Below are 17,809 nucleotides of genomic sequence, written 5' to 3' on the forward strand. Positions count from 1 at the left end.
AACTGCCTGATTCTGCCAGTCAGGCCAATTGTGACATCAAAAAAGCTACAGACATCTAGCATCAAATGTTCTGAAGTCAGTAGTAAAATACAAACTATGAAGGTTTATTAGATACATTCAAGAGTATTACAGAAGGCAAAAATAATATTCAATCAGATTACATAAGGAATTTGCATAAGGTTCAAACAAATGCGCTGACACAATGACTTCAAGGCAAAGCAAATATTATTGTAAGTCCAAATCATTAGACAAACTAACAAGGGTTTAGTCTTCAAAGTGAGGAAGTCAGAAGACTGGCTCATCTCCAAAATGCATCAAATTTATAGACACATTTACAGTTGAAGTCAATGGAGCGTGCGCAGTCAAGATAGGGGGAGCAAATGTAGCAGTGAATTGACAAATCACAATACAGAATCATGCAATGTCACCTAATGCTCCACTCTGGCACTAGCCCCTAGCTGAATATTAACTTGCCCTATTCTAAGCTAACGTCAATGGAGGTAGCAGTACATACCTGGCGTCAGTGCATGGAGAAGAACATAACATCAAGAATGTTCAAGCGAGTATGCAGCTTACCATAAACCTCATCCCAGCTCAGATAAGAGTTGGGTTCAACCTTTTAGATCATCAAGGGGTGGGGCTTGTGCTTTTATCAAGCTGTGTAATAAGCTGCACGTCAATAATGGCTGGACCTTTCTCTGCAAGCATTCTTGCCCACACAAAGACTAAATATAAACTGATCTGAAATTGATTATAACACCTACGTCATAACAAAAACCGAAAGAAAATGGCATGCATTTGGAAACATGTTGCATAAGAAATACGTTTTGAAGTTGCTGTAAGTGGTATGCACAGTAATTCACAGTAGAATGCTAAACGGAATCGGGATTTAACAAAAACACTTAACCATAACAAAAAAGCCTAATGTAGACCTCACCATGAATCAGCAAAGTCTTAGAAATAACAGTCTCAAGCCACATGTTTTATTGAACAATCTGTCTGTGTGGTTGTTTCAGTTACTCAACTGTCCTCACCCATGCTTACTAAGTTTTTAGAAACGAGTAGCTTGGTTTATGGAAACATCCAGGAAACTAATGTTGGTACTAATACAGTAAAATGCACCAATTTACTTGTTTTCCTAGGATTTAATGTCTTTTTCTCCCCCACAGGTAGTTCCAGGCAAGTAGAAGAAGACACAGGGTAATATTGCCATCCCTGTAAAACTAATATCCTTTTTTATTTCACTTTTGATTTCTTTTTTGCACACTTTTTGTAGATAGCTGTACTCAGAGGTCCTGAAGAATCGCATGGTGACTAGACCCTAGGCGAGAAACATGTGGACCACTACACGATAGCAAGAGCGCACTGACCCGCATTTAGGCTCATGGTTATGCCTTGTTTCACTTCTTTTAACTAGGAAAGGAGACCACCAGAATAAAATTGCTCGTTCAGGTACTCCCAGCCCTATTTCTACCTCCACTTAGCATCTACACGTCTGAGCCCACACACCCGAACTCATCACACGGCAGTTGGACAAAAGATCTCCGACAAAGAGCCTCTTTTTAGGGAGCCCGTTGGGGATTGCACTGCCGCCCCAACGAGGAGCAGCCCAGATGATGAAGCATGACACCTGAAAGGGTGTGTGAGGGCATTAAGGTCCAACCAAAGGATCCCCACTACCACCCTGTATAGGGAGAGTGAGATCCTACTACTATAACTACCCCACCCTACTACTCCCTTCATGAGAGGAACAACGTAGATCCTATTTCGGTAATTGCTTATCTTGAGGCACCTCTATCATTGGACCTCCCCACTTTTTGAGTGGGAAAAAGCCTCTAGTCCCTTTGTTTGTTCTTGTGGTTCCGGACACCCCCACAGGTTATGTTCACCTATAGACCAGTAAGTTCACAGTGCCACTGCAAGCCCCTCTAACATACCAAGTGAAGGATTTTCTGGTAACCACTGAACATGACAACTTTGATCCCTCGGGGATCGTGGAAACCTTTTGCTCTGTCACTTGTGCTTACTTATTCATAGAGAAATATGCAGAGTGTAAATAGTGGGACGCTTTCGATATTATTTATTGAACCAATGTTATCTTTGCATAAAATATGTGTGGTCATTCTTACACAACAGATCTCAAAGAGTTATGATCAACCACGCTCTATCCATCCAGATGCCAGTCACAACTGGTATACCTCAAGGCACTTTACTCTTCCCCACCATGCTCAACCTGCTCATGGAACCCTTACTAAAATCCACAAACTCTCTAACATCTCGTACCATATGTATGCTGATGATACTCAGCCCTACCTAAAAATTGCCTCTCCAGGAGACATCAGCATCCTGAACAACACACTGACAAAAACTCAACACTGGTTGGCTCGTAACCACCTCAAACTAAACGCCCCCAAAACGGAATTCCTCTTAACCCCTCCACTCATTCACACTCATAACATCAAAGAATGGCTCACTCATCTAACTGCTTTGAACTGTACCCTAGACATAATTAACTCATCGCAATCTCTAGGAATAATCCTGGACAATCAACTTTCTATGCAGGAACACATCAACGCCACCACAAGTGATGAAAACAACCAATTGCACGCACTAAGAAAGTTAAAACCTTTCAGTCAGACTGCAGATCTCGAGACAACAGTTCAATCGCTAGTGATCTCTAAACAAGATTATAGTATTGCTACCCTTGTGGGACTTTGAAAAGCAAAACTGGCACCTCTGAAGGCAACCTTTAACACAGCAGCTCGACTTATCACAGGCTCACTAAAAAAGCAATCACATCTCCCCAGACCGCAAAGATCTGAACAGGCTACTCTATGAGGTAAAGAACTAACAAAACATTGCTTACTTGTTTCATAACGATCTCTTCAGTGCAGCACTCCAATGTACTTGGCCAAGAAACCTGTCCTACCAGCAGGGAAGAGAACTTTAAGAAGCACAGGCTCCCTTTTACTGAAGCCCTACAAATTAAAAAAAAAAGAAATAAATGCAAGTGTTCATTCTCCAGAATTGCCCCCAAAGTTTGGAGATCACTTCTTACTGCTACTAGATCCAACCCTTCAACTACCCTCTTCAAACGAAGAATAAACCAATAACTAATGAACAGATTCTTTCCCCAATGAAGATACAACCTTCTCAGACTTTTACTGCCATGGCCTGCCCTTCTACCTATCTGTTGCTACCCCATACACTTATTTCTTTTGATGACATTCAGCATATTATTTGTATGACCATTCCGAATCCAGACTCCACGAAAGTGAACCTATGTTCTTATTTTCACTTTGTTCTTCTCCCACTTTTGTATAATCTTATCTGTTTTCCTTTTGTTTTACTGATGTACAGTGCTCTGATTCTCAAGAGGGTGATATTCGTGCTATATCAAATTCAATAAATAAATAACGTATCTGTACTGTGCTTCATTGCAATTGGCCAAAACCTTTGACTTTGCCCCAGTCTCATGCGACTACATGTGTGTGGTTGATCTTTTAGGCACTATTTTTAATTTAAAAAATCATAACTCCGGTTCAACTGATTGAATATTTGTCTTATTGATAGCAAATAATTGATCAAAATGTACTCTATGATTCTAAATTGCTGTACAATTTGTCTTGTGTTTTCACTTTATTTCTGTTCAATTGCTGCATATGTTCTCAACGTATTGCTTCTGAATTAAGCCGGAATGCTTTTGTGCCAAGCTGCTAGAGGGTTAAGCACAGGTTCATTTAGTGACTTTTGTGGTTCACCCTGATAAGGACTGTGGTTGTAACTTAAGTAGGGTTTTCACCCCCACAATTTAAAGCCCTATTTTTTTACACTTGGCATGGGACTCCAACTGCTGGCTGACAAAACTAGGATCCACACCCACGCAAGGAACATCAGGCTCATCATAGACTACAAACTGGACATGATCATTTAAGCAACTGTGGTCTGAGGATCCTGCTTCCACACCATGAAATGCTGAGGAAAATCGTCATATGGACCCAAGCAGCCCCTGTATGACCATCACACACGCTGTTTTCACTAGCAGGGTGGATTACGAAAATGCCTTCTGCACCTGAATCAGCAGGCAACTCATAAGAAGACTAAAAGCCTTCCAGAACTCGGCAGCCAGAATCAGCCTCAGCATCCCACGGTTCATTCATATCATTCCATATATCAAGGAGCTCCACCTGCTCCCAATATACAAACCTAGATAATTCAAACTTCTCACTCACACCTTCAGAGGACTACAAAACATAGCATTTGCAAACCTCAACAGTCACTTCTTTTTTCACGGACCTTCCAGGCACCTCAGTTTGGCCAAAGTCTTACTCACAAAGATCCCATGCATACACAGAACCAGATGTGGAGGTCAGACATTCTCCTACATCACTCCTAAAACATGGAATGACCACCCGCTACACATGAGAGTCTCTTCCTTTCTTTTTGACTTCTGCAAGAAACTGAGAACCTGGCTCTTTGAATAGCCCTTCACCCTCGCTCCCCCTGGTGGGAGGGGCTATTCAGAAGGAGTATAAACTACCGGGTGATAGTGCGCATTACAAATACATTTAACATAACTTTACTCTTCCAACTTTGAAAATTCTACTGAAAAATGGACCACTCAAAAGAAAAATAAGGTTTTACACTCATTCACCATGAGTCAGCAAAGTCTTAGAAATAACAGTCTCAAGCCACATGTTTTATTGAACAATTTGTCTAAGTGGTTGTTTCAGTTACTCAACTGTCTTCACCCATGCTTACTGCAAATCTGCTCTCGTGGAAACAATTGCGGATGCAAGCCTAATGAAGATGATGGGTGACAGACAAGCCACTGAAATAATTGAAAACCCACGTCACTAGGCTTTTGTCCACATTTGGCAGTAATGTCAGTGTTGACCACACAGCAGAACATGCACTCAACCGTGCTTTCACATCTGGTATCAAAGCACCAGATATAACCATCAAGCCTAATACGTTGATGTACTCAAGCCTGACTGTAAACACTGGTACCTAAAACCCTCTCTAGAGGCCATTCAAACGAAATTCAAACTGAAGGGGAACATGCCATGATATTTTCGATTACTCTAAATTCTTTCACTATAATAAAGCAAAATCACCAAAAAATGATCTCTACATAAAAAAAAGAGCTGACACAGATTTGGAAAGTAGGTAGAGAAAACCAGCAACAATATATCTACATCTAAAGCTCATCAGAGGAATTATAACAGTGCAGTAACGGGCCAAGTAAGCATATTTAGCCATTAGAATCACTCAGGTGCCTAATCAGAGGAGAGGTGACCGAAAGAATTAATAGAGCCAGAAACTCTGAATGAGGCCACAATCATGCCAGGCCAAAACTCTGATAATGTATTGTGCTATGATTTACAGTTATTAAGTTGATAATCAAGTACTTGCATATTACCCTCACATACTTTATACCTGTTGCATTACATTTTAGTAAGCATAGTTCCCTCTTCTTAAATCCCCCTATCTCAGTTAGTTGCTACATTCCATACTGGGCAAAGACAGTTGGAATTTTGAGGGAGGATTAAATAGACTACTGACAGAGAATTAGCTTGGAGGGTCCTTTTGAGGAATAAAGCTAATAATACTTCATGAATTTGTATCTCTCTGCATATTGATTATGTTTAAACACAAAATATTCTGACAATATAATGGCACCGCCCCACAATGAAATTTACTTCACCACATTTACCATTTTGAGCTAGTAAAATGAATGCTTCTTCTAGAGCTGTGTACTCATGCTTAGTCTCTACAAGAAGAGAAAAACTCCTTAGCCTCTGTTTGGAGATGATGGAAGTTAAAAATGCCTCACACAGTGCAGAATGCTTTAGAATTATAATATGATACATGTCCTTTGGCCATTTAACATAACCCAAAATGATAGACCTAGATCGAATCAACAATATCCTGGAAGGAGAAGGAAGCCTCAAACTTTAGGTCTTTGTGGCAGAGAAAAACAAATATCTTCAAATCGGAGGGGGACCCCACATCAATTTAGGCAGGTCGATGGGGAAAGCAACAGTCAAACACGGGGAGGGGACCTGCCCACAGTGATTTTAGTAAATGGCCTCGGAGAGGTCCTTTGTATTATAGAAATTGCCCTGAACCCAAGCAAATCATATAACAATTGGATATTATCAAAATTTATTTTTTTATTTATAAATTCATTTTCATTATGAATGGATATAAATAGTTTAGCATCATGATAAATAAATAAGCACCTTAGCGACAATTGAACAGTGGTTCTGACTCCATACTTGCATACCGTTAACACTCATACAAAAAACATTCACACATCATACAACACTAGGCAGAGATGATTTTAGATGACAAGGGGAAATTTTGATAATATCCAATTGTTATATGATTTGCTTGGGTTCAGGGCAATTTCTATAATACAAAGGACCTCTCCGAGGCCATTTACTAAAATCACTGTGGGCAGGTCCCCTCCCCGTGAGAGAAAAACAAATAGTCAGACTCGAGGGAGATGGACAAAAGATGCAACCACCAACATCATACATGAAATAGGACCTCCTTCAGAGGTTGATGGACAGATTGTCAATTATAAACATGACAGATGACCTATGTCCTGTATTACACGTGAGACTGATTATAATGACACTTGTGGGGGAGCACCATGCCTGTCAAACTCCAATTAAGGCCCATGATCATCCCCCTAGTGGGAATCGAGTTAAAACATTGATTCTAGTGTTGCAAGCAGCATATGACACAGCAAACCACAGTACACAGTCGAGGCACTCCAATGTAAATCATTCTTGTCCAATCCCAACCAACATTGACATAAGTCAAACTTATCACTTACAGAGTTACATTTGAATTACTGCTAGCCCCTAATTGCTTCAACATGCATGTGAGACTACTGCTTTGCAAGTCTGTATCCAGCCTCATGTGTGCACTGACAATACCAAACCTCATGATTGACTGGAAAACTGGGAATATTAAAGCAAAATTATTGCCTCTTACCTTCAAAACATTTTCCTGTGCTTACATGAGAGGCAACTCTGTCTAAACACATCCAAAACTAGAATCCTTAGAAATATGGTGCCATATTTACTAAGGTCTTGTGTCAAGTAAGTGCTCTTTTCTAAGTAGCACAGGGAAGGATCTGCATAATTTTTTATTTGTTTGCATGGAGCACGATATGAGTTGCATCAAACGTTTTTTAATGTGTGCAAATTGGCTGTTATAACGGAAATCAATTGGAAAAGCAACACAATGTGATGTACTGTTTTCATACAGACCCACACAGCGTAAAGCAAATGACAAATTTCATGATAAATGTATGCATTGCCCAAGTAGGGGCAAACTCATCAGTATATGAAGAAGCATCACACAGTACTTCACACATTGATCCTCAGCCAAGGAGCTTTTATTAATGTGTTGTTCTGCAGTGTAGATTTACCAACACCTTTCTCTCGGTTTGCATCTTAAAAATGATAGAAAACGATACAAAGTATCGTGGTGGTATTTCTTTCCAATATGAATCATGATTTGAGTTGAAAAGTTGCCTGTAGGAACACAACGTAGTGCTATTCGCTAAGTAATATGCATCAAGGGACAGTACCATGGTTGGCACATTGGCATTCCCATGAAATCATCCAAGGCTTTCGATGCAAATTCCTACCCACTAACATTTCTAGGGAGGGTTTTGACAAAATGATGAATCCTCGATGCAGGTTGAACAGTGGAGCAACTTTTGAAAATCTCCAAATATGCATATGTGCTGTACTTAAGAGCATACAAACATAGTGGTAAAACTATGAACGCATAGGTTTTGTTTTAGCGGGGTGTCTTTCAAGTACAAAATCTATGCTTGACAGTACGCACACAACCTTGCACCATGATACAAAGGTACATGTGTTACCACATTGCAGCATAAAGTGAGCCCGCATGGGGAGAGAGGAATACATAAGATGTGTTAATATAATATAGGCACTTTATACGAGTACAGTATATGCAAATGTTAACATTTTGGATGAAAGCAAACTTTTCGTAAAACCTCATGCCTGCCTCAATGAGGCATACATTTTCCTCAAGAAATCTTGTCTAATTTTTTAGTAGATATGACTTTGTTTCTAATGCCACTGGTGGCTGCTTGGAAAAACTCTTATAAAAAATATGGGAAACACACTTGAAAGAAAAACAGTGTAGTACATAACATTAGTTTGCGTTACTGTTGGCAACTTTGAAACACAAATCTGACTTACCTTTAGGAACTTCTCCCTAACATAGCCTAAAATGTACTTACATATTGCTCTAGTTTTGTCTAACGTTTGTGAAACAAACCGAGTGTAAAGTGTTATTTAATTAATGTATGAATTAATTCTTTAATGCGTTATTAAAATTAAATATCCAAAGTACTTCAGCAAAAAACAAGAAATTAAAATATAGTCCAGATTATGAAATAGGCTAAATGTGATTTTTAGGGTGTACATGAATTCACTGTATAGAAGTCTTTACACCTTTATAGTAAAGTGGCAGTGCAAGAAATGTTCCTATTATGGTAAAAAGAATCACAGATCAGAGTTCAGTTTAGATGTTCTGTATTACTGCAGGCCTGGGGATTTTCTGCTCAACTATTTGAAAGTATTTCACAAGCCTGCAGTTCAGCTGAATGTGGAGGAGTCGAAGCAGGTAATGACTGTCTGCCTACAACTGCAAAGCCCACTGATTTTAAATATACGCTTTAGCAAAGCTTTATGGTCCTCCAAAGTCGATTTACATATGCAAATTTGGTGAGTTTTTGTTTCCGGTGTTAGTCCGCAGAGACGGCATGTTTTCTTGCTGTCATAGCGAGTCTACTGTGGTAAATGTGGGAGATGGCAGACAGCCCAATCAATATTTCAGAAAAGAGGCTTTTACTGGGCACTGGACTGTGCCTGCACCTAGGTAGGGCTGTGGGGCTAAGTCTTTGTAGCTGGCTATGGTTAGCCAGGCGTGTTGTTGCGTGTAGAAGGCATCTTTTTCGACCAAAAGGTAGATTTTCTTTGATGATGGTCTAAATTTGAGAATAACTTTCTACTTGGTACCATTGGTGATTTTAGCCTAAGGATGTTAGGGCTTCAGAAAGGTAGTCCCTGGACACAGAGTTGTCGCTGTTGGCAGTTTCTTCCCAAAGATAGTAGTTCAGTGTGCCAGAAGGTGCTTTTCTTAGTTTGTACTTAGATTTCTGCCGCTTTTGCTTCATATGCTGTTAAAAGGAGCCCTGTGTGTCTAACGAATGACTGAGGGGGATATTCTCAAGAACGTGTGATAATTATCACAACATTAGCTCACGGAACTTTTTACATTGCAGTCTATTGCTGGAAAAAAACACTGTGTTAACCTTGAATTCTCAACCCGGCGGTACCATGCGATAGCCTCACAATAAACCGTCAAATGAACGCGTTAAAATTAATGCGACGCCTAAAAAATGTGTAACACCAACTCGTAAAAAGCGGCGATAACCAGCAACATGCCTGCAATTTCCTCGCATCATGAGGGAAAATGCACCATAAAAGCAGAGAAAAAAAACTGTGAGATGACAATGTACAAGCTCAGCCTCAAATTCGTGATGTAGTACAAATGTCCACTGTCCCGCATTAAGTGGGTCATTACGATGGCGGATTTCCCGCATCCTCCGTGCCGGCGGAAGCCACCGCCGGCCCGGAGGATGCAGGAAATCCGCCGCGGAGGCTTGAAAGACCCACCGCCAAATTAAGATGGCTGGTGGGTCTTACAATCAGTCTTCCGCTTTTCCGCGGCGGTCGGAAGGCGACCGTGGCGGAAAAGCATTAACATGGCTGGCGGTGTCTATCAGACACCGCCATCCATATAAGGATGGAGTACAAAGTATGATTTTTCACAGCGGCTTTTCCGCCGTGGAACAGCATACGGAGCTTCACTTCGGGGCCCGTTGTGGGCCCCCTGGGTGAAGGGGGAGTGGGGGTGCACATGGGGGGTACCTATGGTACCCCCTGCAATTACATGGACAAAGCGGCAGGCACCGCGCGGTGCCTGCTGCTTTGTGCACGCAAATGCCGTGCATGCATTTTTAACATTGCGGCGGGTGCAGCTTGAAGCTGCACCCGCCGCAATGTTAAAGACTGAGGATGTGACCGCCAGGGTGGCGGTCACATCCTAATTGCATAGGAGGGAACTCCGCAGGCAATGCAGAGGTTCCCTCCTACTCTATGGTGGCGGACGGACTCAGGTCCGTCCGCCATCATAATCACCTCCTTTATTAGCATCTCCTCACAAACAGTCACAATGTACATTGTCATGCAGTCTGTATGTAAACTTCGCCAATGCGTAAACATACATGGAACACACTTTGAAACTGGATCTCCCATTTACGTTGCAGAGGGACAATCAACACCGACTGCAGAGCAGACCCTACATCACGTCAGTGATGATGGATACGACCCCAAGGACATTGATCAACGGCTCAGGGACACCCTCCACACCCCACCTCCAGTAGCAGGTCAGGCTAGCACCATTGAGGTGAGCCCACCCCCTGCACAGACCACACAGCAGGAAGCACCCACCACCACGTCTGGCTCCCAGCAACTCACCGAAGAGCACATGGCGTACCAACGCCATGTGTCAGACTCCGAGAAGGAGCTGGCTGAACAGGTGCGGGTGGGGTTCGAACTCATGGCAGCCAAACTAGATGCCATACGTGGGTGTCTAAGTCCCATCAGGGACCACTTACACTCCCTAACGGACACCCACAGTCAGCCCCATGCCCTCCAACAATCCCTGGCTGGCGCCACTGGAGTCATGATTTGGAGACAACAACTGTCTAGTCAGAGTGGCTACAGCGATGTCATCCGTGATTTTGGAAACATATGGAGGGTCATGGAGAACATGAATCCTATGTAGGAGCAAAGAATGGCTACCACGGCTGCACATGAGAAAGCTGTAGATGGAATCTTCCATGCCCTGCAGATCCTCATCATGGGAGTGATGCCACAAGACATTGTGCAGATGAAGGCTGCTGCGACTTCGACATTCAAATCTCCATCCCCTGATGTGTCAGTGTCACACAGTGCTGCAGACCAAACACCACCACCCACATGTGAGGTACATGAAATGTCAGAGGCCGAAGATGAGGATGAATCTGCCTTAGTGGTAAGTAGAAAGCAGTAGCATTCATCTCCGCCATATGGCTTCTTTCTGCTTGGTTCTGCCCTCTGCATCATGCCCTGGAATAACACCTTCCACTATCCCCCAATACACTCTGCGACACTTACCTTGCACCTCGACATGGACTTAGTCTGGTCCAAGCCATTTTGGATGCTTCCGCACCAAAAGATAAAGCTGGAGTTAAATCTCTACTGGGGCTGACAGAGTTTTATGCTCACTTTATTCAAGATTATGCCACTAAAGTACGTCCTATTTCTAGATTGTTGAAGGATAAAAGTGAATTTGTGTGGGACGACGATTGCAAAAAAGCGTTTGATTGGCTCAAAGAACATCTGAGCACTGTCAAAGCTTTGAAACCATTTGTGCACGACGTACCATGCACATTGACTCTAGATGCTAGTAGCTATGGTTTGGGGGCAGTTTTGACACAGGAAGTTGGACATCAAGAACACACCATTGGTTTTGCGTCCAGGGTACTGAGAGAATGAGAAACACATTACTCAGTAATTGAAAAAGAACTCCTTGCATGTTGGTGGGGCATTGAAAAATTCAAGAATTACCTATGGGGACCGAAGTTCACATTACAAACTGACCATAAACCTTTGGTGGCAATTTAAGAAAATACAAACAATCGCAATGCTACTCCTCGAATAGCTTGTCTTGCATCAAAACTGTTATAATTCAACTTCAAAGTATTACACATTGCAAGGGGCAAAAATGTGAGGGCAGATGCTCTGTCACGACTGCCTGCTACCTCTAGTCATGCCATGCAGTGTGATGATGAGTGTGTTTATGACGAAAAAGAAGATTGTATCATAGCCTGTGTTGAGTTAATGAATGTATGTTCAGTGTTGCAAGACAGTTGGAGGGTGGCTATGGAAAAGGATGAAGTGTTAAAAGAGGTGAAGAAGTACACTACCCAAGGGTGGCCAAAAGAAAGGAATGTGAATGTGACATTACAACTTTTTGTAAAAGTATACGGAGAACTTTCTATAGAGGATGGTCTAGTGTTCAGGCTAGATAAACTGATATCTCCTGGAAGTGTTAGACCCACCTTACTAGAAAAAGCCCATGAGGGACACCTAGGAGCCCCTCTCACTAAACGCAGGGTTAGGGAATATTTTGGGTGGCCACAAATGGACAAGGACATTGATGCTATGGTGCAGGAGAGCACCATTTGTTCTAGCAGTGACAAAAGTCTTTACACATCTAATCCTCTCCTCACTCCCATACCTCTTCCTGAAGCTCCGTGGGAGAAACTAGGTATTGATGTCTTGGGGCCCTTTCATTGTTTACCCCATCAATGCAAGTTTGCCATAGTGATGATGGACTCTTACACTAAGTGACCAGAGGTTAGGTTGGTGTTCAGAGTAGATTCAAAGGAGGTCCTAGACTTCATGAAAGAAATTTTCATGAGAGAGGGGTTCCCCTTATCTATCATTTCTGACAATGGGGAACAGTTTGTGTCTGATGATGTGGAAGAGTTTCTTAAAGAATCCGCTATTACTCATCTGAAAAGCTCTCTTTACCACCCTCAAACCAATGGTTTGGTCGAGAGTCTAAATAGAGTAATAGGTGATTGTGTCAAATGGGCCATAGAACGCAACAAGGATGTTTCTCAGAGTGTAAGAACAATGTTGTGGTTCTACAGGACCACCCCTCATTCATCTACGGGAGTATCTCTATTCGAACTTCTGAGAGGCAGAAAAGTATGTAGTGAGTTTAGACCCACATGGATGTCTAAATGGTTTAGATCCAACACTACTCCCCAAGAACTAGATGAAAGAGTCAGATCCAAGGTTGAAAAGGTCCAAGCCAAGCAGAAAGAATATTTTGACGAGAGGAAACGGGCCAAAAGCAGAGAGATTGCAGTAGGTGACTGTGTCAAAATAAAGAAACAAGGTTTTGTGAAAAAAGGTGAATCTAAGTTCAGTAAAACTGCTGTTGTAGACAAAGTGTGTGGCAGTGCAGTTCGTGTCAATGGACACAACTGGTGGAATTTGAACAAAGTCGTAAAAGTGAAAAATGTAAAGGATGATATGCTGAATTTAAATGATGTATTTGATGTGTCACACAACCATGCTCCCAGAGATCGCTGTGTTCAGGATTCTTGCCATTCTCAATCTGTGTTGAGGAGGAGCACAAGAGCGATCAGGATGCCGGTCAGGTACCGGCTTTAGTGCCTTTTGTTTCCTCTTCTGTGTTTCCTCCTCACTTAGTCTTCTCTTTTACTCTCCTCTATTTCTTCTAGTTTTCTCCATTCTTTTTCCTTCTTCTTCTCTCTTCTCCTTGGGGAAAGGAGATATATGGAGTGGTCTTGCCAACGTGCGCTCTCAGTGCGTGAGCACCAAAGACAATGGTCTTGTGCTGCCCGTTGGCACGCACGTCCATTTACAGTTGGTTTACAGTTAGCAGACATTTTACATTTAGCCGACTGTGTGGTCGGACTTGCATGTGGGAACTAATAAAGACTTATACATAAAACATTTACAGTGCCTGTGAGTTATTACACACAGACTTACCTTTAAACTTACCTTTTAAAACCTTTCATTGCTGCTGCTAATTTTTATCTTTGTTCTGGTAGCGCAGGGGTTGTTTTGCTCATTGCACTTCCACGTTACTTGATCGGGCGGCCATATTGAAGAGGCTGACCTTCGCGGTCCAGACGTCTTACACTGCCTACAAAAGAGGCATGCTGACAAGGACGCGTGCAGCGGGCACACCGCTGGTGCACCGAAGGCACGCCTAAGGCAAGCCTGCCTGCGCCCGTCCACGCCCCGACCAGGCTCATGGCGAGCCCCCTGTCCGTATGTCCCCAGATTTAAGGAGGTACACTAAACAGGAGTTATTTGGAATTATGCTAGGAGGTAGCATACAGAAATGTCCCAGGCTCATGGTGGAACAAGGAATTCATTGATCAGTTAGGGTATGGGATATTTGTGGCTTACAGCTGCCTACCCTTTTCGATCAACCATCTTGTGGTACTCACACTACGCCCACTTCTAATCATTTTAACAATACCAGACCCACTAAATGTGTTCTTTTTAACTCCAGGTCCTTTGGAGCACATGCATCATTGAATTTTGGGGATGCATGAAGGGTGAAGGCCTTCGCAATTTGAGAATTTGCAAATATTTGCGAATTCTCAAATTGAAATTGCATTTAAGGAATCGCATTTTGAGATTTCTTAAATGAAATGCATGTAATTTTAAAAGAATTGTGAATTCGCACTTAGGGGGAGCAAATTACCATGAGGTTGAACTTCATGGTAATTTTCGAAAACTTTGAAAAATTCATTTTTGTGCATTTTTCAAAGCTTCATGTTGTGCACACACATGCCCTTAGGGCACAACATATGTGCACAGATTGATTTCAGGGGCGCAACAGGGTGTCCTTTGGACAACCCTGCACCCTTGAAATCGCATTCTCAATTTGCGATTCGCTAATTGCTAATCGCAAATTGAGAATGTCTTCCCATTCATTCCTATGAGCCTTTAGGCCCATAGGAATGAATGGGGAGGTGTTCCTTAATTGCGATCCGCAATTTGTGAGTCGCAATTAAGGAATAATAAAAAATCGCAATTTATTAAGCAATTTCTTCATGCATAGCCATTTGCGATTCCATATTAGCGATTCCATATTTTTCGCTAATAAGGAATCGCAAATGGCAATGTTGATGCATGTGGGCCTTTCAATGCAGTTTTCCATCCTGTATCTAAAACTTTCTGTGAAGCACTTTCTTTTAACATCAATGCTCAGGGTTTTGGTAGCTTTAAGGGGGTGCTTCTTTATCATCTGCCTAGCCCAAGACTGGGGTTTCTGGAATCGATTGGCACCCTGCTTTAAGATGGTATGAGCTTAAATGTTTTCACTGTACTTGGTGACTTCAATTTCTATCTTGAGGATCCTAATGATTCGGGTACCATCTGCCTGAATACAGTAATGGATACTGGGAAGCTCAAGCAGCTTGTTGTGGGTCCCACACATCTTAAAGGACACACCTTAGATGGGCTATACTCTAATTCTCCTTACATATCTTTTCTGAGGTATTCCCTCTGGCCTGGTCTGACCACAGTGCTATAATTTTGAGCTGAGGGAGCCATTAGATACAATTTCGAATAGGGCCCAGCTGAAGAAGCTGAAAAAAAGGCTTAAAACTTAGAGGGTTCACAACTAGAAGAGGCTTTGACGAGGACCTTACCTCTTTCCACTTCTGAGAATGAAAAAGCTGCTAAGGCTTCTACTGATTGTATAGATTCAGCTTGTAAAAAGTTGGCTCCTATCAATCAATCAATAATACCTTATTCAGTTACAAAAAAATATATAACCATAAAATCACATGAAAATAATCATACATTAAAAATGTAATATCTCTATTTAAAAACACATAAATACAAGAATAGAAAAGGGCACATTATACACCAGAATCACATTATAATTTATTTTCTTATTCTAAAAACATTTTTCAAAAAGACCATAATTGACAATACCACAAAGATTGTCTCCAATTGCTGAAGTGCCACAAATGCAGGGAGACTAAGCCTCAATCCTGATTCTTTTAAAAGAGGGACAATCCATTTTTTCCTCTGAGGTATATAACATTTACAGAAAAACAGAACATGTATAGTGGATTGCTCCGAGGTATCATCACAAGGACATTTACATAGATATTTTGTCTAATCATTAGCTACCTGGAAACTTAATAATCTGTGAATGGAACCCAGGCGAAATCGCGTCAGCAGGAATCGATCATAGTCTTTCATTGGGAGACTAAATACGGCTGGAGACAGAATGTTGTTAATGTAAGATTGTGTGCCTGAGCCGAGATTTTATTTAGTTCGGCACACTGTCTTCGTTCTGCTAAGTAATTCAGACGAATAGTCTTAAGAGATTTTTTGCTCATTTCAGCCACAGTAGATGGATTAACATAAAATTTAGGCAGTCCTACATTATACAATAACTTTTTTACATAGGTAAATCACCCACTTCTTTTTACCCCTTCCAAGGCCTGGCTATCAACTAATATCCCCCTATTGAAATGTGTCTCCTCAGTAATCCATACCCTGTGCCATAAAAGGACTGGTTGAATCTTTATAGTATCTTCTATACAGGTCAATCCTAATTCAGTATGGCACACAAAAAAGGAGGTACTTATGGGGACCATCAAAAAAAATTTTAAAAACATATTTTCTGCCGTCTGGATTGAACCTACTTCCGCATATCCCCAAATGCCTGCTCTGTATGTAGCTACGCTAACACATTTAGCCTTGTAGATTTCTAGGAGTTCCTCAACAGGACGTCTACCAAGTCTCCTACTAAAACTAGTGAGTGCAGATAAAGTTTTAATATAAAGTAGCCTCCTTGATTTAACGGCCTGCACCCATCACCCTGTGACATCAAACAATATACCAAAATAAGAGAAAGTCTTTGTAAAATCAATCCTCCCGTGATAAATAAAAATAGATTTTTTCTTGGAGCACCCTGGTCCACAGTTAATTACAAATGTTTTTGGGGGGTTAATAATTAGACCTCTCTCTGACATGTAATTTGCGAAGCTGGTAACTACCCTTTGTAAACCCAGCGGAGTGCGCGCCATTAAAACAGCATTGTCCGCATATAATAAAGCGGGGATGGGCTGCTTACCAGCCTCAGGGAGATCTTTACACATTTGGACGAGTTCTTTTTCAACATCATTTATATATAGAGTAAAAATGAAGGGTACGAGAACGCACCATTGCCTAACACCACATTTTACTTCAAAGTGTATAGTGCATTCACCCCCTTTCCCATATCGGACCCGTGCCCTAGCCCCTAAATAAAACTTTCTAATAAAGGAAATCAAAAAGGTATCTATGCCCATTTTCTCTTAGGTAGACCACAGATTGTTGTGGTCTACACAATCAAACGCCGAAGTTAAATCGACGAAGGCCAGATAAAAGGGCCCCTTTTTGCCCTTAATGTAGTTATTTAGTAAAATGTTTAAATTTAGGCCCTGCTCTATGGTGCCTAATTTTTTCCTGAAACCAAATTGTACATCAGTAATTACTGTTCCTGCTTCATCCCAGTCTTGCAGTCTATTCAGTAAGACACAACCTAATATCTTTACTGTTGAATCTAATAAAGATATGGGCCGGTAACAGGCCTGATCATTTCTATCCCCTTTTTTATATATAGGTACAAGAATAGACTCATACCAAGTGGTAACAATACTAAATAAGGTAAAGGCCCCCATAAAGCAATATTAGCTTTAAATACATCAACCGGAATAACGTCCGGCCCAGCGGCCTTCCCACCCGAACACTAGGTGATTGCTAAATTAACCTCATCGAGCCAAAGATTGAAGCACTCCCTTTTTCCATGACAGATAGGCCCTGGGCCTCCCTCTCATCTTGATTTAGTAAATCAGGCACACCCTCTGTATGTGTTGACTCTCACAGTTGTATATTTATTTTATCATACAAGAGTGTAAAATGCTCTACCCATCTGTTCTCAGGGATAGCTAGCTCGATTACTGAAACAGTCTTATCATTATGGAATGGGACATTTACTGCCTTCCAAAAAGCACAGGGGTCTTTAGCAATCGATGCATCATAAAGTTCTGTCCAGGCTTCTACTTTTAGATCTTCCTTTCTCTCCT

This window comes from Lissotriton vulgaris, chromosome 6 (genome assembly GCF_964263255.1).
Source record: "Lissotriton vulgaris chromosome 6, aLisVul1.2, whole genome shotgun sequence".
Taxonomy (NCBI): domain Eukaryota; kingdom Metazoa; phylum Chordata; class Amphibia; order Caudata; family Salamandridae; genus Lissotriton; species Lissotriton vulgaris.